The sequence below is a fragment of the Talpa occidentalis genome, unplaced genomic scaffold (genome assembly GCF_014898055.3).
Source record: "Talpa occidentalis isolate TD23 unplaced genomic scaffold, MPIMG_talOcc4v2.1 talOcc4.9, whole genome shotgun sequence".
NCBI lineage: Eukaryota > Metazoa > Chordata > Mammalia > Eulipotyphla > Talpidae > Talpa > Talpa occidentalis.
The window spans coordinates 19,547,496-19,571,891 of record NW_023605305.1 but is presented as its reverse complement, the minus strand read 5'-3'; the positions used below and the strand labels follow the sequence as shown (position 1 = coordinate 19,571,891).

Genomic DNA, 24,396 nt, shown 5'->3' with positions numbered 1-24,396 from the left:
GCAATTTGCAACAACATGGATGGAGCTGGAAGGGATCATGCTCAGTAAAATAAGCCGGAAAGAAAAAGAAAAATACCAGATGGTCTCACTCATAGCAGGAATTTCAAAAACCTGAATAAGGGGCCAGGAAAAAGACTAATTATAATAAAGTAAAAATCAAAATCAAAAAGCAAATATAAGCCAGAGACACACTACTGGGGCGGGGAGGGAGGTGCGTGGAGAGGAGGGAGTAGGATCAAAACAAGGTGGGGATGGGAATTGTATGGGGACTATAAAAAGATGAAAATGCATGCATTGTTCAAACATGAAAAATGATGTAAAAAATATATGTGTATATATATATATATATATATATATATATATATATATATATATATAAATGACACCAGTGCAGTAACCCCTCAGGGACGTGTATTGGGCTGGTATAATTTTCCTAGAAATTCCAGCTTATGCCAAGCATTTCGCTTTTCATAAAAGACTGGGGGCAGATTTGATTTTCTCCGTGTAATAGAGATAATTCAGCAACAAGGGCAGTTAAACCTTCTTGACCAGCACTACATAAAACCACCAAATATACAATAAGCAGACAGACCTTCCAGAGAAAATATGTGGAGTCATAATAGTGATAATAGTTTCCCCTTTCGGAATGCTCTCAAAATATTTCTATTTAGTTTGAGTGTAAGAAATAATATAATGTCACAAGGATAGTTTACAGTGGAGATGATCTGATAGAAAACAATCACGTATAAGGTATGTCACCACTTCTAGGTAAATGTCTGGCTTTTAGCAACCACTTCAGCTCAACAACTTCGTATTACAAGCCACCTCCCCGGGGCTGACAGATGATTGTTACTCTTTATGCTGGCTAGTGGAAAAGCTGAGAAAAGCTGTGTGTGGACCTAGCATAGAGAAGAGGATGTGGGTTTCTCTGCTAATCAGAGACTGGACCTAGAAATGGTTCGTCTAAGGTGACCAATTAGAGTATCCATAGGAACTCTAGCAATCAATTTTCTTTTTATGAAAGTAGTATATTTTCATAATAGAAGATTTGGGTAGAGGTGGGGGAGTAACAAAATCAAGGCAGGGAATGATGGGGAACCCCTGATCCTCCAACCCCAACCCAAAATAACAGTGTTAATATTTGTTAAAGAGCCTTCTAGTTTGACGAATACACACACACACACACACACACATACACAAACACACACACACACACATCTTACCAAAAAAAAAAGGATCTCGCTATATATACTTTCATATTCTTTTATCACCTTATCGTGAACATTTTTGTGTCTAAAATAGAGTATTCTCTTACATGAAGGTACAGTCACTAATCCCCTTCTGATGAGATTTTTACTTTTTAACTTTCCCACTTATAATGCCCTTCCAGGCAACCAAATCTTTCTGAAAACCCATGATTGTCTTTAAGACAAATCCATAAACGTGGAATTACTTGATCAAAGGTTATATTTCATACTATGACTCTTACTCCATTTTTTTACAATTTCCCCCACTTCATATACCTGACAGCAGTAAGTAAATGAGAAAAGTCTGACTTCCAAGTGGGAAATAGTTGAGCAGTATCAGATTCTGTATTTGTATTTAACTACTTGTATACCCTTGCTCTCTGATTAAATCCTAACACTTGATTCACAGTCGTTTTCATTGCTGTCAGTATTCAGCTAAGACCGGAGGTAGGAGATAAGAGAAAATCTAATTCTCAGGTACCCTGAAGCCTCAGCCTGGTGACAAAGAATACAAGATAAAATGGCATTTTATCTTTTTGTCCTAGGTCCTAGGAAAAGTGTCACTGCCCATTAAAAACAGAAAGGACCTCTAATCTTTACAAACTTACTGTCTAGTCTGGAGAGAGAACACACATCCTTGTAAAACATTGTGCAAATAGCAAATTCACAAAATTCAAACTGTTGTTTTCTTCTTGTTAATGTTTGAAATAGGGTATCCTTTTTGCTTATAAACAGAGTCTGACAGAGGTGACCAGAATAGATTCATTGATATCTCACTCCCCTGGTGAAAGTCATCCCTTGGCTTCCCGTCACTCTTATCCTGGCAACTTTCACTTCTGCTAATGGTGGACTAGACAGTTAGGACCACTAAGGACAACTAGGGAATTTGAGAGTAACATTCTTTTTGAATTTCTTAAATGTGTTGACAAGCTAACTGGGAAGATACCGCAAGACAAAAATCTAGGGTGAAGCAAGAGAGGTAAGCTCAGCTCTTAAAGCCTCCTTTTTTCCAAAGGCATGGGCTTGTCTGAAAGAACTATCTGTAAAATCAGTTTTTGATAACCTTATAGACAAAGAAGATTGGATTCAAAGCCTAGAAGTTAATGTAGGTGAGAAATATAAAATCCCTCCTTTAAGCTGGGACCCTAAAGAGCTATACCTTCAGAGTAAGAGTCTGATAGAAATGATATTTTATGTCAGTGTGCTTTTAATTTTCATTTTTCTCCTTATTAACGAGGTGAACATTTTTGTATGTTCATTGTCCATGTTGTATTTCCCAAAAGAGAAAACCCTACTGAAGTCTCTTGTCCATTTTCCTGTTGTACCTTTTTCTTATTGATTCTAGGTATTCTTTAATATTTTGATGCAAATTCTTTTTGGTTGTGTGTTAAAAATGTTTTTTCAGGGTAAAGCTTGAATTTTACTTTCTCAGTGATACCTTTTTTTTTAAAAGATGAAATTTATATGTCTTTTTTTTAAGATTTATTTATTTATTTATTTATACAAGCACTGGGTACAGTCAGAAGCACGGGAGGGTGAGAGAATTCACCAGAGCCAGAGCGGAGAGCAGAACAGGCAGACTGACGAAGTACACTGCAGAGGGGAGCAGCGGGCAGCAGGAGAGGTCTGCACGCCATGTGGGACCCTCGCCCCGTGGCTGGGGATCGAACCATCGCTGCAGAGGCTGCGGGCAGCTTTGCAACCCAGCACTCAACCGCTGCGCCACTGGGGAGGCCCTTGGTGATGCCTTTTAATGACCAGAAGTTTTTTATTTTCATGTGATCAAATTTATCAATCTTTTCTTGCTTAAAGAGTTCTTTCCTACTCTGAAGTCATTACTATTTCCTGCTATTTTTTGCCTTTTCCATTTAAATGTTTAATCTGTGGTATGAGGTGGAGAGCCGGTTTCATTTTGTCCCAAATAGACCTCTGATTTTCCCAGTACTTCTTACAATGAAACGGCTGTCTTGTCTCTGGCAATCTGATGTCCCCATCCATCATGTAACGTGTTCCTAAATGTGTGGATCTGTTTTAGGGGATCTTGATTTGGTTCCATTCAGTGGTGTGCTGGTTTAGCTGCCAGCAACAGCAAAGTCCTGATGTGTAAACTTGCTGATTTGCTTAGTATAAATCTTCCCCCCATGACCAGTATGAAGCTACCAACATGATGTCACAGAGTGCAGAGCTGGGGAGAGGCTCACAGTGACTCAATGCCACAACGGGCCAGGTCTATCCCAGAGCTAGTACCCAGCTCTCTTAATTATTGTACCTTGATACCCGACAGGAAGATTCTCCTCACATTGTTCTTCCCTTCAACTGAGACTTGCCAGCTCTTGATCTTTTGTATTTTCATATAAATTTTAGAGTCAGGTTGCCAAGGTTGGTTTTTTTTTTTTTTCATGAATTGCTTGTATTTACGTTGGAATTATTCTTATCCTATAGATTGATTGGGGGAGAAACGACATCTTTATAATATGGAGTTTTCGAAGCATCAACATAGTCTGTCTTTCACTATTGAAAGACAGTGTCTTGTGCATCTTTATTAGGTCTTATTCCTAAATATATTTTTGTTGTTATTATAAACCATTTACTTTTTAAATTGATATTCAATTCTTTGTTGCTAGTATATAGAAATACAGTTGACTTTCATATATTGATGTAGTCAAATTTGAAAAGCTCTCATATTAATTTTAGTCACTTAACTAGAGATTCAATTGGATTATCTATATACTTAACCATGTAAGCAGCATATAATGGCAATTTTGTTTCTTCCTTCTCTACATTTTTATTTTATACATTTGAATTCTTTTTCATGGACTACCAGGTAGCTAGGACTTGCAGTGTAATATTAACAGAGAGGTGATAGCAGGCACCATAAAGTATGGCTTCTCAATGCATATTTGCATAGTGAGAAGCACTGGGGGTTAAATTGGAAGATGTAGACTAGAAAAACTGTGCGTGCTTTGGAGAAGAGAGGGCTCCGTTGGTGAAAGATTGCTCCTGATTGATATCCTGAATTGCTGACTGAATAAACCGTCAAAATAAGAAAAGCATGCCAGGGCCGGCAGAGGGAAACAGCAAGAACAAAGGAATGAGCTTGGGTTACAGGAGATAGACTCAGAGGCTACGTGATTATTGTTTCCTTTGTGGAAACCAACAGATACCATCAACTCTACCTTCCAAATACATACAGAATCAGCTACGCCCTACGCCCTTTGGGACAGCACCCGAGTTCAAACTGCTATTGTCTCTTGCTCGGGTCATCGCAGAAGCCTCCTGACAGGTCTCTGCTTCAACCTCTGCCCCTCTATGTGCGGCAGAGAAATATTTCAGAAATGTACCTGAGACCATGTTACCCCTTTACTCACAACCTCTGGTGGCTTCCCAGCTTACATGGCGTCAAATCCAGCATCTGGCAGTGACCTACACACCTGCCCGCACCCGACGCCTGCACCGCTGACTTGGACACAAGCTCCTCTGAGCAGGAGGCCTGTGTGCCATAGAGTTTGGGCAGCATCCCTGGCCTCTACCCACGGGGGGCCAAGAGCACCCCCTCCCAGTTCCAGTCTTAACAGCCAGAAACGTCACCAGACACTGCCCAGTGTCCCTTGGAGGGTGAAACTGCCCTCAGCAGAGCTACTGGCCCACATGACTGCCCTCTGCGCCACTCCACCTCTTGACCCTAGCTCCGCCACACCAGACCTTTACTTATTTTTGTTTCTCCTTTATTCTCCTTTGTGCACAGGGACTCTGCTTCCACCTCAGGGCCTTTGCTGCTGTTCTTTTTGCCCAGCTGTTCCTCCTGCATGGAGGAGCTCAACTCTTTCATTCCTTTCAGATTTCTGATTGAATGTCACTAAGCGGCGTCCTTTTGCAACTACCACATATATCAACCACTGCTACCACCCTAGGACTCCTGTCCCCTCAACCATGCTTTGCTTACTCCCCAAAGCATTGAAGCTACCCGATAGCCATCTTCGGTCTCCACCAGCTGGACTGTGACCTCCACAGAGAAGGGCCTATGCTTTGCTCGTTGCTGGGTGCCCGGTGTTGAGCACAGTGCCTGGCACTGGCTTGTGCTTGGTAACTTGTTGACTGAGTGATGTTGGGCAGGTGAGGTCCGTGGAGGGCAGTTACTCTCACACTTAATTGCCTGACTTATTTCCAAAGGTTTGGCTGTTAAGGTCCTTATGAAGGTAGTGAGCTGGAAAATCCATAGAAATTATAGATCTAAACAGAAATACTAAACTAGCAGGCATGATGAATTAGAGGTGACATTTGAAAAAGAGAAGACCTGTCAACACAATCACCATAACTCAGCCTCATGATGACAAGGACCCAGGCTCAGGTGGTAGCAGTCAGAATGCACAAGAATGGGAGGAGGATAGTGGATAAGCAGGTACTGGCTGCACAAGGAGCCTTGAGGCCACCGGAGTTTCATCAGCCGCTCATCAGCTCTGCTGTGCTCCCTGAGCCCCCACCCACGCATTAGACCCCACCTTCCTCAGTGCCTGCTATGCTGCTGGGTGTCCTGCCCTCGTTCTTCCTGCATGTCTGCAGCTCTGTCCCGTCCCACTGGCCACTGGCCTGGTTACGGCCACTTCCTTTCCCAGATATATGTGCAGTGGCTCTGTGTTTCCTTTCAATCCAGACCTTGGTTGACCTTCAGCCTTCAGGGTGAGTGCTCTTAGCACCCTCGTTCACTGCACTTCCGCCCTTGCCTCACTAAGGGCACCATTTAGTTTAGGAAAAGCCACCGGTAAAATTTACATTAGTCAAACCTCCTCCCCCAAACAAACTGGTTATAATTTTTACATCACAAAAGAATTTGTATTTGAACTGAAATCCTTTCATTTTTAGTCTTTTCTCCTAATGCCTTTATTTATTATTTTTAATATAAACAATGATATATAATCATCATAGCTCTCCTTTTTTGTTATCACAAAGGGAGGTGCCATCTAAAGCAAATTATTTCAACCTGTATCTTTTCAGTTACTAACGCTCTTAGAGAGCGTTCCATGTCAACAAATGCAATTCAGAGTTTTCCACTGTGTGTGTGTGTGTGTGTGTGTGAGAGAGAGAGAGAGAGAGAGAGAGAGAGAGAGAGAGAGAGAGAGAGAGAGAGGTTAGGAACATGAGCTCTGGCATCAGACTGCCTGTATCTGGGAATCTTGCTCTCCACCTTCAGTGCAACTTTAAACAAGTTTCCTAACCTCTGTGGGTCTCATTTCCCTCTCTGATAAAATGGGCAAAAGGAACAAAACCTCCCTCAGGGTTGCTGTGAAGAGTAAATGAGATAATACTTGTAAAACATCAGAACCTGCCGGCCACATACTGTTTTCATTTTTACTATTACTCATGCTTTTATTATTCCTACTGTGGCACTGCTGAGGAATGCTCCGTTTGTTTCCTGGTTTTTGCTGTGAGAAATAGTGTAGTGGTGAACACCCTAAAATATATATCTTAAAATGCTTTCGGGGTACATGTCCCTGAGGCTAAATTTCTTTAGGCAGAGTCATTGAATTAAAGGGGGTGCACTTAAAAACGTTGATATCTAATAAAGAAGATCTGGTACATATGTACAGGGGAATACTAGTCAGCTATTTTTTAAAAAAGATTTTGCCATTTGCAACAACATGGATGAAACTAGAGGGGATTGTGCTAAGCAAAGTAAATCAGATGGAGAAAGACAAATACCAGATGATTTTACTCATATGTAGAACATTAAAAACAAAGGGCAGGAACAGACAAAAACTAACAAAACAGACAATCTGACTGCAGAACCGAGGCCCCCAGAGCAGAGAGGAGAGCAGAGTGGGGAGGGGGCTCAGTGGATCATGATGGAGGGCTGTTGGTGCCTTGGTGGCAGCCAGTGTGGCAGCATGTCTGTAGAGATATGAGCCTGTACACTTAAAATATATACAGTGTTATAAACCGGTGCTACCTGGAGATACATAATTTTATTTTAAAATTTTGCTATCTATTGCTCTCCAAAAATGATAGTCCAGATTACATTCCCACCAGCAGTATAAGAAATGTATTTACCCACCTTACATCGACCCTTAGTATTTATCAAATGTCTAAGTGTTTGCCAATCTGATAGGCATTACTTTGATGTGCATCTCTGTAAATATGAGAGGTTAGACATCCTTTTATAGGTTTATCACTTGTAATTTTTTTTGCAAATGACAAACTGCTTGTTTATATCCTCTTTTCCTAATAAATTATATATATTTTTTCTTACTGATTTCTAAGTCCCTAGGAGCTTATAAATAAAAAATATTGACACAGCAATTTTCAGAAACAGTTACTGGGAAAATTCGGTGTAAGTGTAACTCATTACATTCACTTAGAATTAATTATCTTGTAAATATTTTAAAGTGTCTTACCCCCCCTCCCCAATATACCCTGAGCATTTCCACCTAATATTTCTTAGGTTAGCATGATGAATTTCACTTTTTAATTCTCTCCTGGCTCCTATTCTCCCAGTAGCACCAGCTTTTTTGCCAAATTCAATGGCCAGGAAAGGGGTTTTGCTGTAGAAATTCCAAAAAAGAAGACTGAGTCGCAGTCCTAACGCCTAAATCACCACTGGGTCATGTAAGTCTTGGAAAACAAGACAAGCTGTCCAGAGGCTAAGCAGGCCCTTTGGGTGTCCTCAAAGGCAGGCCTGGTGAGGTGTGTTACAGGTGGTACAAAGACCTCAGTTAGGAGAACTTGGAACCAATATCTGAGCATTTTGGTATCAATTCATATGTACTTGGAACTTTTTCTAAATGGAGCCGTAATAATGTAGCACATCATTGCAACATGGTCCTTGTTGGTCCTGTCAGCTCAGTGTCCCAAGAAATCATAAGTTATAGTGCCTTTCCTGGAGCACCTGCTGTGCATGCTTCCTGTCTGTTCCTCCCCGGGGCTCTTCTAGGGTTGATACCTCCAACTTCTAGGAGAGGAAATAGTAAGTCAGTGTGATGCAGCATCTGTCCTAGGCCACACTGGCAATGGGTGACACATGTCCCCATTTCCACTCTGGGGAACCCCAAAGCTACTGTCCCACACTGCTTTGCTCCACTGTTCACCTTGTACATCCATAATAGAATTTGTTACATTTTGCCTTGCATTATAGTTCCTTGTATATATTTCTGTCATCCTTACCATATTGTCAAAGTCCTTGAAGGCAAAAAGTCTTGTTCACCTGCCACTCAAGCAGCACTAAGTGAGACCATCTAAGTGAGACCACTAAGTGAGCTGGATTGGAAGTGCTCCAAGCCCACTTGATGGTCAATGTGTGGGTCCAGAGTTTCACTGTCCCCTGGGGGCTGAGCCCGAGAGTCCAGTGTCTTCCACCTTTGTGTGCTTTCTGGCTCTGAAAAATATCAATGGGAATATGTATTCAGGAAATCAGGAATGCCTCCAGCCCCGGTTCAGCAAGTCTCTGGACCATGTGGGCCAGCTTCTGAATGACTAGGATTTGTTCAGCTAGAGAATGAGAATCCTTTCCTTAGGGCTTTCATTTTCCACCTATGCTTTGTGCTAAGAATATTGTGCTATTTAAGCCCAGATACTTTAACAATATATACTCATGGCCTACCTGGTGGCACAGGGGTTAAAGTCACACTATCAAGCTATCACTAGCCACTGCAGCACAAGTTCAATCCCTGGCCGGCCAGGGAGCTGACCCACATGGCACAGCAGACCTCTCCTGACTTGCCCACTGCCCCCCTCAGCAGTGTATTTCAGTCATTCTGCCTGTTCTGCTCCCCACTCTGTGGTGAAACCTCTCACACACACACACACACACACACACACACACACACACACACACTTCTGACCCACACTCTAGTTCTTGTATGCAAAAATAAATAAAAATAAATCTTAAAATACACACACACACACACAAAATTTGGAAAATTAAAAACTCAAAATGAGAATATAAAGATCTACAGTAACTATACTATCCAAAACAACCATTACTGACATTTGGTATGTATCTTCCCGGCTAGTCATACACTCAATATATAATTCATTCACCATGATACAGCAGGGTGGATGTAAGGTTAAATCATAATTGCATTTACTATCATTTAAAAGTTTATGATGTTTTTATAAAAGCACTTCACATCCTAATGAGGAAAACCTTAGTCTTGCTCATAGTATTAAGGCAAGACCAGAGTCTCTATCTGCACTCCAGCCTGGGGATCTTTCCACAATTCTTTGTTCCATCTTTCCGCAGTGCTTTAAAGTTTCAGATTTCAGGACGAGAGAAAGAACAGTATAATTACAAGTAGAGCTAGATGATCTAATAGTCGCGCCAGATGGGCCTTTGTTTTTCATTGCTTATCTGAGGCATTCTTTTTAAAACTTTTGATTAATTAACTTCTGGATTTGTTTTACATGCATTACGTGCATTAGGAAACAAAATTTAAAAGACACGAGAAAGTATACAATGAAAAACAGGCCCTCCTCCCCGCCTCGAGCCCCTCGGGCTCCGAGTTGCCCACTCCAGAGCATACTGCTAGCAGTGCTGGTGTGTCCTCTCCTGAAGCGTACTGAGTTCAAAGGGCAGGAGTTTGCCAAGATCAGGGGTGAGAATAATGCACTTCATTATTTTCCTCCATCATCTAGTATCTTCCACCGAAGTCATCCAAGTGACCCCATCTGAAACCCCTTAGTAATCTTCCAACTGGGGTGGAATGGCCACTTTCCAGAGCCCAGTGTGAATGTATCTCAAGGCAGAGTCAAAGCTACCACCACTGAAACCGCCACGAGGAAAGGGGGCAGAACCTCCATGCCACTGGAGTAACAGCTGCAGGAAGGCATGGCTGAGCCTGGCCTGGCCTCAGGGTCAGCAGACTAAGAGCCTGGGCTGTGCATGGACTGACTCGAGGCAAGTTATCCAGTCATTCCGAACCATGGTGTTTATTAGTAATCTCCACATCTCTTTCTTCTCTAACAATGTAAGATTTTAATTAACAAGATCTCTTAGCCTGGGCTGTTATAAAACCAGGCTGTGATGAAGGCCTTCCAGATGGCAGCCTGCCAGCTGCCTGTATCCTCACCTGGTGGCACAGAGCAAGCAAGTACTCCACAGCTTTTAGGGGGACACTGAGGCCACTTAGGAGAACTCTACCTCCCAGAGGCCCAACCTACCTCTAAACACCATCACCCTGTGGGGTAGGGCTTCAATGCAGGAATCTTCAAAAGGGGACACCTTAAAACAGTGCTCTCAAGTTTGAATGTGCATTGTTATGATGCAGATGCTGATTCCTTGGGCCCCTGAGGGGAGAGCCCAGAAGTCTATCCTTTCAGCCTGCCCCCAGGTGACAGGAGGGCCACGCCTTGAGTAGCAGGTGGAGCTGGCCTGACAAATGTCATGGCCTGTGACCTGTTCTCAGGAATAAGCACATGGGAGTTGAAGCAGCATTTACTTGGAAGCTGAGCAACTCCCTCTGGAGAGCCCTGGGGTGCAGTACCAAAGATTCTTCTCTGTTGACGAATGCCAGCACTCTCTGAGCTCCAGTGGTACAGCCGCTATGCCAGCGAGGCGAGTACAGAGAGTACAGCACTGCGATTCCCTCCGCTGTGAGGCCACTAAGGTGGGGGGGGGAGGCGGCGTGGAAGAGCTCAGGACTATAGAGCTGAAAGAGGCAGAGCAGCATTCCAACGTTTATCTGATTCTTGCCACTAACCCAGAAAGCACTTGGCAGTTCCAGCCTGCAAGAGAACACCACGGGTGTTGCTGCATCACAGGCCTCCTTGGGTGCAGAGAGGGACACTGCTGCCCCTCAGCTCAGGCTGAGGGGGCTCCTCCTCCGAGGAACCAGGCCTCCGTCTTGCATCTGTCTTCTGCCTCCAATTTCCTTCATAACTCAAAGGGGAACTCTGGCTGCAGCAATACCAGTGACAAGATAGGAAGGTGTCTGCCATGAGCCACACCCCGGCCCCCGCCAACAAGAGGGGTCCTTTGCTATGAACAGTTCTTAGAGTGTGTCATAGGAAGGCCCTGGGCCTTAACAGGCCACATCCATTTTCATTTACCTTCTAAAAGAAGATTAAGGAGAAAATTCAATTTTGCCTAATGCCACCCCCAAATGGCTAATTTATATGCTAATTAGCAAGATAAGAATCGATGAAACTGGTAATCAATATGATATCCAAGGCACCGGTAATGAAATTCATTTTGAGATGCACTGCCAGTGGAAATGAAGCAATTACACAGAATAAATGGGGCAGCTCAGGGAATAGGGGCTCCATATTGCACTTGACCACATTATTTCCCCCTTTTGCTCCTCTCCTCGCTCTGCCCACCCTGCTGAAATCAACTGTCCATTCAGGTCCTCTGGGGCAACACGCAACACCTTTTTCCTCTCTAAATACCTCGCCCTGCCTGATCCCTGTGGTTTTGTGGTCCCTCAGGGGAAACGGAGCGAGGGGAAATCAGAGTCTGAGAAGACTGAGGATACAGCCCCAGAGCGGGGGCCAGGGTCCAAATAGGAGCTGGCGAGCCGCACAGAGCAGCTAGCGAGTAAGCCGTCACGCACACCTGCCGAGCCTGGTTACGCTGTTCCAATTCTAGGGCTTAAGTATAGTTACCATATTTCCAAAACTGTCCTGATTTTGAAATCATTTTGTCCCACCAGACAAAATGTCAAGTGGTTAACGTGGCTGTAGTGTCTGTATGAGACTCAGCCTGACTCTGGGAAGTCTTGCTGCAACCAACCTCCCAGGATTATTTTGGGTGTGTGTGTGTGTGTGTGTGTGTTGTTGGAGTGGTAGTTGCTATCTCAAAATTAGAGGCACAGCATCATGCATTTCATAATGTTCAACAAAGTCAGCTGAAATTTGTCTTTTAGCCCAATGTCTGTCCATTGGAATCGCCTGGGGAGCTTTGCCCAAATATTTTATCATGAAAACTTTCAAACATACCAAAACCTGAAAAACACAGAGTGAATATGCATCTTTTCTAGATTCTACAATTAGCGTTTTGCCGCACTTACCTGATCACACATCTCCCCATACCTCTGTCCATTCATCAACCCACTGTATTTCTTTTTCACACATTTCAAAGCAGGTTGCAGATATCAGCGTAATTCGCCCCTGCACACTTCAGCCTGCATGTCATTAACTAGGGCTCAATATTTGTTTTTTCTCTTGAGGTAAAATTTACCTACAATGAAATGCACAAATCTGAGGTACACCTTTATAAATTTTGACAGCTACATCTATTGATATAATACAAAGCCTTGTGGGCATATAGAAGATAACCACCACCCGATGACAAGTTACCTCTTGCCTCCTCCCAGTCATTTCCCGACCTGCTCCCCCCAATTTCTAAGTTAACCCCCACTCTGATTTCTTCCACCATAGATCAACTTTTCCTGTTCTTAGAACTTCCTGTAAATGGAAACATATAGTTTTTATTCTTGTATAAAGCTTCTTCTGTACAGCATAATAGCTTTGCAGTTCTTCCATGCTGTTGCATATATCAATAATTTGTTCCTTTTTATTGCTGAGTAGTATTCTGCTATATGAGTATGCCACAGTTATTTTAGCTAATGTAAATAAAGCTGCTAAGAACGTGTTTTTACAGACTTTTCATGGACATACATTCTCATTTTGCTTAAATAAGCCCCTGGGAATGGAATTTCTAGATTATACAGGAGTTATGCATTGAATTTCATAAGAAACTGCCAGACCGTTTTCCAGAGTGGTTGTGCTATTCCTGGAAAGCTTTGTAAAAACACTGACTCCTTCCTTACCCCGCCAATTCTTCACTCACTGACGGGCCTAGATGGAGCCCCCAGTGTGTTTCTGACATAACACCTTGCTGGCCCTGATGTGCCACCCTAGATAGGAGTTCACCGCTTAACTCCAGGTGAAAGACCCAAAGACAACAATAAATGCAAAAATGTGGGGGTTTGTTTACTTAGAAAAAGTGGCTTTCTGTTGCTGCTTCCTTTTCCCTTTACTCACACTGCTATAAAGACTTGGGCATGGTCCCAGGTGATTCCAACACCCCAGTGCAGGCCTTAGAGTAAGAAAACCTGCTGTTTTAATCCCCACTTGGCCACGCTGCAACTGCCTAACTCGAGCAAGTTAACGTAGCCATTTCCTCTTCCCTGGAATGGGGTTGAGAGTACACATTCCAAGCTATGAGGATACCAGTGCCTGACTCAAAGAATTTTCTGAAATTTTACATAGGACCAGGGTGGGAATAGAGTTGTCCCACTCCCTGGATGAGGGGATTCCTTAGCTGTGCCTTTCTACACAAAGGCAGATTGACACTTCTTTTCTTTGGTTCCATTATGTGATTCTGGATGGTGAGGCGGGAGATGTCAGAGGTTGGAGAGCTGTCACCTCCTTCTTTAGTGAGTGGAGTAGAATTAGCTCTTGTCTCACAAACACATAAATGCTGTAAGTCAATAAGATGCGGAGTTTGAATTGGTTTTCCCTCCTGATGGTAACTTGAGCTGATCTGCCTGTAAGCACTGTCCCCATGTAACCCACACAACACCTCTACGATTCTGCTGGCCAGCATCGGTATTCGCACACTGCGGAGCTATCCAGCAGCTGAGGTTAGTTTTTTCTTGTCTTTCATGCAGGATTATTGAACACTGAGTCAAAAGTAACAGCAAAACAAACTACACAATCTGATCCCTGTGTTTGGAAGCCAGCCTCACTCCCTCAAGGAGACAGAGCTGGACTGTTTGCCGAGCCCACCTTTCACGGCACAGTCCAGAGCTGAGTGAACTGGCTGGCCCCCGAGCTTTCAGTGCTTAGTATGTGTGGCCCCTGACATGAAATGCTCAGTACTTGCTGGGGAGACAACAAAACAGCAATCATCTCTTTCAGGAGCCTCATGCGTGATGTGGCTTCTCTCATTGTTCCCCATTTGAATGAGGATTTGCCACTTGGCACCAGGAAGAGTGCAGTTGCAAACAATGGGTTACCCCCTGCGCGGCAGGCCAGGGGGGCATCACAGAGGCTCTTAAATCAGGCTAGAAGAGCCAGGCTTTAGCTGCTTTCTGAACAGGAGGGCTGGGGAGGATTCGCCTTCATGTCTTCCACAGGCAGCCCTGAGAAGGCAGCATTCTTTGCCTTCCCGGGAAGACAGGGTTTCCAGAGTATCAGAGGTTGCTCCAGGCTCATTATCGGCACTGAGATCCAGGGTAAAGGATGACTGCTAATGAGCCTCTTTTTAACTTTTTGGCCTCCCTGAGTGTCTGTGGGACCTCCATGCTTTTGTTAGGGGGTAGGCACAGAGGGAGTGAGGGAAAGCGATCAGATGGCCTGCTGTCTGAGGCATGTGCCTGGCTTCAATAGTCCCTCTTTTGGGTTGGTTTTATTCTGTAATGTGTCCCCTGAGAAGACAGACTAAGCAGCCTGGGTTACCCTGCAATTTCTCCAAACTATTTGCATGAAATACTGCAGGCAAAAAGCCCAGCCCCTGATTGGCTGTTGCTAGGTAACAACATAATCATCAGGAAATTAGGCTGTCCTTTTTTTTCCCAACCCAGAGTATGTGTGTGAAATCAGCCTTGTGCGGGAAGAGAGAGGGAGTGGAACAAAGAGAGATAAATGGGATGGTCTTGAAGGCGGGGACACCACAGCCACAAACCTGCACCCCACGGTAGGACAATCTGCTTTGGGTTGGGCTCGTTACTCAGTCAAGCCAGTGTTGGTACATGTTCCTTTTTTATGCGAATGACAAAGCAGGTCCTGCAGGAAGCAAGGACAGAAACTCTGGAAGGACAGAAACTCTGGACTTTGACATTTGAAGTGATTTTTAGAAGCAGGCGGTAGTGCTTAAACTAGTGCTTAAACATCCAGTGAGGAGGGATAAAGGAAGGTGTCTGGAGAGCTTGCCTAGGCAGAAAAGAATCATTAGCATGACTGTAGAGTGCCTGCAAGGAACAGAAGGTGAGAATGTGCATGTGAATGAGGAATATGGCAAAGAAAAAGCGAGCTTGCTTATAAGCGTGGAAGGAGACCCCACGAACTGAAGTTTAGAATTGTGACTGTGTAACTCAGCCAATGCCTGGGCATGTGGTCCTGCTGTTATTCAGCTGGGCAATCTGCAGGCTACCTTTGTGCCTGGTTAGACTTGGCAGGTAAATGAAGAGCAATATCAAGAGAGAGAATGAGAGAGTGTGTGTGTGCACGTGTTTATGCGTGTGTGCCTATACGCACACACTATGGAAGCACCTAGTTCATTTTCAAGATTGTATCCTAGCATAACAGCACGTTGAGCCCTGGCAAGTGTACAGCCACAACGGGACATTTCCCACCGGGTACTGAATATCCATAGAGACCATGCACACCTTCCTCTGCTTCCCATTAGCCCCAGATGGCTTCCCACCTCTAACCTCCCTTATCTTGCACTTGTTTTGAGTTGCCTAGCAATGACCCTGCCCTTGCACTAGACCCTCAGTGGCCATACTGCATACTTCATTGGCTGCTACAACCACAGGCAAGCTAATTGCCTTTTGCCATTCATTGTCTGCCAGATTAATGACTCCTCCTGTGTCTGGTTGCCCACGGCCTCCTCTGAGATTCCTCTGCGGGCTCTCTCTGGCTTGTCTTTCCCTTTTACCCTCAGTTCAGTCTCTCTGAGCTGCAGGTCTGGGTTTTTTTTAAGTCATTTAATGTAGCTGTTAAAATATAAGCACTGTCCTTTTTTTCCTGATCCAAGGAGGTGGTCCCCAGCATAATGCAGAGGGGACCATTTTTGGTAGTGGAAAAAGTGCACAGATGTATCGGGAGCAAGAGAGTGTGTGTGCCAAGAAGCATCACTCGGGGGACTGTCCTCCCCACAGAGCCCTCCAGAGTGACTTGCTACCTCCAGTGGGTGAGCCTAACAAGACCCAGAGCCCCTGCCCTGGAAGGAAAGGTCATCTCATCGCCAACTTACAATGGCTGAAAGCTGCTTTCTGAGGATAGACACTAAAGGGGGTGAACCTGGTAACTACAGAGCGACCACGTCACCTGTGTACAGATTTAGCAGGTATTGTCCACAACAGTAGTTCCCACAGTGTGGTCCCTGGATCAGCAATATCAGAAATCTGGGAATAGTAGTCTGTTTTGCCAAACCTTCCAGGTGATTCTCATATATGCTAAACTTTGAGAACCACTATGAAAATATGTGTTCTTAATAAATTCCTAAGCAATAATGACCACTCCTTGAAAGCCCCTGCTCTAAGAATAGGAAGTAGTGGCGCTGTGAAATGAGAATGACCTTCTTCCACCTAGCATACCCCCTCCCCATTAGAGGTTCCATCAAACCTGCCTTTAAAGACCCACCCCAAATGAAACTTTAAGCCACTTCAGTGGAAGGTCATCACTTTATATCTTCTTACAGTACGGGAGTCAGCTAACTGTGGCCCACAGGCCGAGCCCAACCCACAGCCTGTGCACGTGACAGCCTGGACCTCAGAATGGTGTTTGCATTTTCAGTTGCTTGGAGGACAGAGGAACCAGATGGGGATATGCAGCAGAGACCACAGGCAGCCCACAAAGTCTGAGCTGCCTACTCTCTGGTCCTTTACAGGAAAAGTTTGCTGACTCCCCTTATATTTGTTATATTTTCTAAAAATATGCTTTTCTTATTTGTGCTCCTAAACAGAACTCCTCAGTAACAGAGTCAATACCTGAATCATTTTTGTATTCCATCTAGTACCAAGCACATGTAATTGTTCCGTCATGGCTGGACGGCTGGAAAGGACAGATAGATGGCAGTTGGGTGAGCTGGTTGGGTGTTCAGGGGTCCAAAAGAGAATCGCTTTTCTGCTTAGTCACTTTGTGGTTGCCTTATCCATGAAATAAAAACAGTAATTTCCTCCACCTTGGGTAGATGATGGGAATCAGTAAGTTCAGACTAATGGAATTTTTTTCTTTGGTAACTAGAATGATGAAAACCAATCAGGAGGTACCCTGCAGCTTGAAAAAAAGGAGGTGATTTTAGAATGTTCATAAATGGAAGAGTTAAAAATAAGCAAAAAGCTTAAATTCCAGTTAGGTTTCTGGTGTCCAGTAAAAGATTGTCCTCAACTCCCACCCTCGGTGCCGAGACCCTGGGCCCCGCTGCGTGACCCCCCACTCCCCGCCACGTGCCGGCTCAGCCCTGCTGGATGCCTCCTTAAACTGGAGTCACAGCACAAAGCAGCCCACTCTGCAATTCCACAGCTCCAGTTGTCAGCGAGGACTTTTTGTTGTTGAGTTAAAATCTTTTCACAGTTTCCACTCTGTAGTCCTACTTCTGCCTACTTAGCTGTCAAAATCAGCTATCTCAGTGTTATGAGAAAAGAAATAGGGTCAAGTTATATTTGACCAGAAAGAGTATACGGTTGAGGGGACCCCAATTAGGTAGATTTCCCCAGTAAGAATGGTCAGAAGTACAAGAAGCTAAAAGCAGCAGGTGTGCTGAGAACGGAAAAGCCAATGTGTGGGTGCACAGTGGGGTAGAACTTGGCATTCCAAACACAACTGGAAGCAAAAGACTGGTGCTCTTAGTAGATCATAGGTGACCACAGACACAAGGTATGTTTCTGCTAGAGAAGAATGGTAATAGCCATTAGTGGCTGTTATTTGGGATAAATGAGGGGGAGAAGGCCTCAGTCCTGGACCGGGGAGACCCTGGAATTGCTTTGTGATTCTCAAGCTCTGAAAGCGCTGCCATAACAAGTTGCTAGGACAGAAGCAGAGCAAGAGAAAGCCTCTTAGGGATGGCTGAGTCCTCCAGAAGGCAGGCCCAGCCAAAGCATCCAGGGGAGGGGAGGGAGCTGTCCCAAAGGAGATGGCGGGGGAAGTGGAAAGAGGTTCCTGAAATCTCAAGTCATACCTGCCCACAGTGTTGGCAGGTTTGCTGTGGAGTGACGCTCCCATTTGAGATAACTCTTGTGAGACAGTCCCTTGGACAGCAGACACGCTACTCCAGAGGAACCGACAGGTCAGAGAGGACAGCGGGCAGTAAGAGCAAGGAATCTGCCTCTCCAGGAAGGCCTTGCAGCTTTGGTTTCAGATCCTTCACCTGACACTTGTCAGCTCCGGCTTCACATAAGTACTGATGAACCTCTCTGAACCTCAGTTTTCTTGTGGGGAAAATAAGGAACTAACCCCCATATCGTAGAGCGCTTGCAAGGAGTAAGGGAGACCATGTGGATAGCGGTCCTGTCCCTGCGCCAGTACCCGATTGCTGGCAAGGATCCACCTTTACTAGTACCAGGCCTCAGCCCACAGACTGCCTAGTGGAGCAAAGATCATTCACGTGCAGAACAGGAGTCTTTGTGATAGGAAAGACTGTGCTGTCTCTTCATAGCATATCAATCCCATCTCTATTCTCCTCAGAGGATGTAACTCTAAGGGACAAGCTCCTTGGGAAAGAGCAAGTGCGCTCAGGTGGTCTCAGGAAAACAGGTTCCCCGCAGGGCCCCTGCTTCTCACAGGCTTTCTTGGTGCTGGTTGCTAACAGTGACCAGACACATTTTTTTTCACATTTGGTGACGGCTTTCTCTGAATACCTAGAGGCCCCTGGTAGATCTCAGGTATATCCCAGCTTGGAGGGGTAGAAAGTGAGGAAGCAAAGAAAAGAAGACAGATAAATTTCCACGCCCTTGAACAAGTGTTCCCGGGACCCCTGTCCTAGCTTACTTATGCTCGTCAGGAAGTAGCTGGGGCAGAAATCACCATTTAACCTAGAATCAGGCCAGTTCAAGGCAGGACATGGCAAAGTATAAAAATGGCAGGAATGTGTGAGTGTGTGTGTGTGTTTCCTGGAAAACCAGTAGAATAGTATCCCTCTTTAGCACCAAGTTAAGACTGCAGAAACTTTAATAATGTCAATATCAATACTAATAATCACAGCTCACCTTTATTATCTTCACTAAGTGCCAGGCAAGGTCTAATGGCTTTACATATATTAATTAATCTACTGGAACAACCCTCCAGGAAGGAGGATCTGTCCCAGTTCTGCAGTTGAAGAGACTGAGGGCTGGACAGACTGGTAACTGCTCGGAGCCTTGCAGCTCAGCTATTAGCAGTCTGCCCTTATGTTCCTAAAGAATCTTCTGGAAAAGAGGCAAACATTTAGACAAGTAAAACAGACCAGGGTTCTTTATAAAGATATTTTTTCCCTGTTGCCTTGCCCAGTGCTATAGAATAACTGATGGTTCTTCACTTTGTACCGTGGCCAAAGAAATCACTTTCCAAATCCCAAATGGTGCTCACACCCTCACACGTACTCCTTGCTAACCATTGTCCTCAGTGCTTTACACACATCTCATCAAATGCATATAACCACGATTGAGGCAAGGGGGATCTTCTTGCTGAAGAAATTGAGGCCCAAGTGAGGCCAGGACTCATTTGAGGCCGTACAGTTGAGTTTTGAACAAGGTGTTTCTCACTCCAGAGCCCACACTTTAACCGTAAGCCACGGGGACACCATCAGACAGGACTGACACACCAATATGTGCTTGGCCCACCGCCCGCAGGCCAGACCCAGCTCAGAGCTTGTTTTATGACTAGAGTTTTGCCGGCACACAACACTCAGGCCTTGTCTGTAGCTGCTTTTGCAGGGTCACAGCAGAGATAAGTATTTGTGGAACGGCTGTATACATGCGAAGCCTAAGGTTTACTATCAGGCTTTTTACAGGAAAGGTTTGCCAGTCCCTGCCATGAGAGAGGCAGGTCATGGAGTGGCCTGTCTTAGGGCGATGAGACTGGCGCCTGAGTGCAGAGAGTATTTGGTAGCACGACTTTTCCTTCCAAAGAAAGTGAAATTTTTCATTTTCTCTTCATATTCTCAACCAGTCACCCCAGGATTGTTCTAAAAACACACTATAGTGTCTGCCTTCTAGAATTTATAAAGAAAACAGTGAAGTTTCAGAAAATGTTTATTCATTTAAGTGTATGTGGTTCTGTTTCACGAAGAAATCACTTTATTTTGATGGGTCAGATTATATGGTCATTTTTAACTTCTCAGCCTTTCTTGGAGATACTAAGGATGCTAAAGCAACATGCAGAGGACAAGGGAGGAAGGGGGATCTTTCTGAGGAGGTCTGAACTGAATGTGCTTGGGATGCTTCCAGGGCACCAGCAGCTTCAGACAGCCACCAGGAGCTAGGGCAGTGAAGCATCCTGGGGGTGTAAGCAGTCTCCCCTTAGTCCCCTGAGCCCAGAGTGTCTGAACACTTGACTGTTATGGACCTTGGACAGAGCAGCAACCTATGAGGAGAGACATAGCAAGGCCCACCCTCACCCTGCCTCTGCAGACTCTCCTGCGTCAGCACCATAGGCTCTGTGGCACCAGCAGCCTTTGTGGCGGGGACTAGACTCTCATTTCCTATCAGACTCTGATTCCATTAGGAAAAACCCCACCCTAGCTTACCCCAGGGCTTTAGGCTCAATTTGGAGAGCTCTACTTCCAGTATCTTTCCCCTACTTTTGTAACCTCTGTCACAGCTGTAATCCGCAGCAAATGGATTTCCTGACCCTCGGGACAGAGCCTCGAGTTCCCTAGACTTGGTGGCTCCTGGGAGGGCAAAGCCATCAGCGTTTCTCCAGCTGCTGGTCTCAGGCCCTGTGGACAACAGAAACCTGTAATAAGATCACTATCCCAGCCATTACAGTCAAGCACATCACTCAAAGTGGTCCCTTGCGGTTGGGAGGAGAGAATTGACTAAAGTAGGATCGCAGCCTTCAGAGCCTGGCCTCCCACAAAACCACACAGTGAATTAGAACTCAGAGAAAACCAGACTTCCAGTTCTGGATGTTAGCCATTAATCAGATTTGGCTACAATTCACAGTGGAGTCTACAGGGATGCGTGGCCTTGGGGAAGAAATAAGGAACTAGTTAGAAAGAGGAGAAGGGAGGAATACGAGTAGGAATTAAAAGGAAATTGAAGAGGAGTGTGTAAAATGCTTAAAGCCTACATACTATGAAAATCTAAGGGTTCTTGTTTTCTAATGAGGGACCCCAGGGTTTGGGGCATAATGCGAGTCCAAAGATACCTCAGTAGCCCTCACTGAGAGGTCAGAACATCTTTCCTTTACAGACCAGGGCTTTGTGGCAGAAGGAAGGGGGGAGTGGTCGGGCACGGAAAGTTTAATTCAAGGAAGAGAGAGCCTCTCTGAATTTGGAAGTCACTGTATTGGTCCATGCTTCCTAATTAATTTCTTTCTAACCCAGGTTACCTTCCACTAGGACACCAATGAGAAGGTGACATAATATAGGGCATTAGCTGCTGATTTCTCCAACCCTCTGGTTGAGTAAAACCAGTAGGTTTTCTGGGGGTGCCTTCCATGTCTGTGTTAGACAGGAGAGACAAAGGAGCCTTATCTCCTTGAGTGACTCACATTCCCCCCAAACTGGGGCTCGGTTTTTACATAGGAAAAACAAAGGAGATTTTGGTAATATTTGGTCTCTTCAGCTGGTGTTGAATTCACATGCATGTGTAATGTATACATTACATAGAGTGACTTAAGCATAAAATATTTAATAGACATTAATTAATAATTAGGGAATTATTCAATGATCTCAGTTCCTTTCCACTTCTGAAAATCTGGTAGGTACACTCTGTTATGAACTTTTGCCCCAGGTCATTGAGTAATGGCTGCAGGTAAAATGAAGGATGTCACATGGGACGAGCTCTAGCTTGGAGGCAGACCTGGCTTGGAATCCTCCTTCTGTGATGACCATAGATAAGTTACTTAGATAAGTCCTCATTGACAAAATTAGGACAGTATCTATCCTATATAGGACGTCATGACTAGAAATGAAGCATCTACCACACGTACTTGACATACAGTAGATACTCAACAATCACTATTATTAGTATAGATGCCACTGATGGACAGTACTGAAATTAAATCACCAGTCATGTATGTTTAAAGTAGTTGGGGAAAATTCTTCTGATGAGGCAGAAATTAAGCTTTCAGATGAGAAGTAGGATGGAGCTTGATGCATATCAAACAATTCTGTTTAACAAATACTTATGGAGTACGACATGTGTGTGTGTTTGTGTGTGTGTGTGCATGTATATATATGGGCAAATACAAAGTGATTGCTGTTTTCCAGAAATTCAGAATCCAGTGGGGAAGGTAGACACATAAGCACATCACCCCACATAGGTTATTATTTATTACCTGAGGCCCTACAGCAGTAACAGTGGAGCTGGTGTTGCCAAAGCTGGTATTACCTGACACCTAAGTCCATGTTCTTCCTGTTAGCACATTGACGCTCCTAGGAAAACTGAGCCACCAGAGGAGGCCCAGAGGGAAGGGTTGGGATCTGTTTACTCAGCAGCAGCCTGTCTCAGTATTCAGAAAGCCTAGAGTAAGCTTCCTCCCCCTTCCTTCCATCGCTTGCACACTTTCCTTAACACCTCTCTCTTCTGGACACTAGCAAGTGTCTTGCTCACGCATTTGTAACTTGGCATGTGGGAGGTAATATTTTTATCTTAAGATTTGTACTTTATGCCCAATCCCTACCGGGTTTACCAGAGTTTTTTTTTTTTAATTTATTAAGTTCTAATTTATTTTTTTAATGAAGTAATTTTTTTTTGTATATTTCAGTTTGTTTTTCTTTTTTTTTTAACTTTTAAAATTTTTAGTCCAGAGTTTTTGGATAGGTTTCAAAGGAGTCATTAACCTCATCATTGCACACATTTTTGTATATGTCTGCATTTTTTTCCTGGGGCATGGGATTTTAGGTTTGGCCATCTCTGGTCTGCCTCCAACACTTAAGAACTTTAAAATGAAGAGTCGCGTCATCTACCTTTTCCCGCTGCTGGTACTCAGCAAGGTTACCCTGCATGTTGTGGATATTCAGACTGTGGGGAAACAAGGAACTTAGTGATTCCTAGGTACAAACTAGAAACTATGGAAAGATTCTAGGGGTGGTTGACAAGGAGTGGAAAGTGGGGCGGGGCATCTTTGTTCTATGAAAGCAGGGGAGCTGTGGGTTCAGGGGATTCAATTGTTACTCCTCTTTTGAAGTGTTCCCTAAGAGTCTGTGCTTACCTCCTCTGTGTTTTTCATGCACAATTGAGGGAAGCCAGAGAAGGTGCTTGAGAGCCATCAAAAGCATGAACTGGAACAGAGCAAGCATGCCAGGGCGATAGGGTGGGGGAATCACGATCTGGAGAGTAGGAGGGTGGCATCAATGAAAGAGAGGGTAGGCGTGAGCAGACTGGGGAAGGAGATCCTCAGCAGGAGACTGCAGTGAGGAGAGAGAGCTGGAGCGTGAGGCTAGGAGTGAGGACAAAGTGAGCCTGATGCGGAGGGAGGTCAGTCAAGGACAAGCGAGCTGGGCTAGGAGCATGTGGGAAGATGCGCTGAGGAGAGAGTTAGGGTCCAGAAGGGAGCTCGGGAGAGAGGAGAGTGAGCACACACACATGTGCAAGGGCAGCCAGAGCCAAAGCACAATGGCAGTGAGTGTGAGCACCCAGGAGGGTGCATCTGGACCCTGTAAGAGCAGTGGTGAAAGGGGGGTGAGCATGAGCACAGGCGGAGAGGCTAGGAACAAGGGTGCAGCCCCCAAAATGGGAAGACCATTATAAATATGACAGAAAAGGCAAAGAGGTGGGGTGGGGAAACAGAAGGCCGGAATGAGAGGGAAAAGAGAGAGCAAGCTTGGCAGCGGGCGGAGGGAGAGAGTTCGGGAATAGCGTGACAGGAGAAAGAGGAACTTGAACTCAGATTTGGGCATGTCTTTCCCATAACCCCCCCTTCTCTCCTTCCTGCCATCCTCCCTCTCTCCTGCGCCTCCTTCCCAGCCCCTCTCCACTCCCCCAACACATTGCCTCAGTGAGCTCTGCGATTGCCAGTTCTGAACCCTAATCATGGTCTGGCCCTGGAGGAATTCCTGGCAGGCTTTAATGACCGGGATGGAAGGTCCCAAGAGGCTCTGCCAGTTCTGTGCTGGAAGAGGATTGATCTGCAGGAGCCGGACAGTGAGAACCAGGCTGGGGACAGTTTTAATGAGCCCAAAGCCAGTGCTCGTGGATCATTTGGTACACGCTTGACACTCTGCTAAGCATCATTGTCTTAGTCTGTCTTCCCGACAGCCCATGCGCTCTTTCACCTGCCAGATTAAGAGACAGAAGGTTAGAGGAGTGTGACCTGCCAAGCTTTCCCAGCTAGTCAGTGGCAGCGC

At 44.9% G+C, this 24,396-nt stretch overlaps 1 protein-coding gene across 3 annotated transcripts in view; it reads left to right on the top strand.

The window, feature by feature from the left end:
- Window positions 1-24,396, top strand: part of PHC2 (polyhomeotic homolog 2) — an 86,409-nt gene that overhangs the window by 15,690 nt on the left and 46,323 nt on the right. The gene's annotated exons all lie outside the window — the stretch shown is intronic.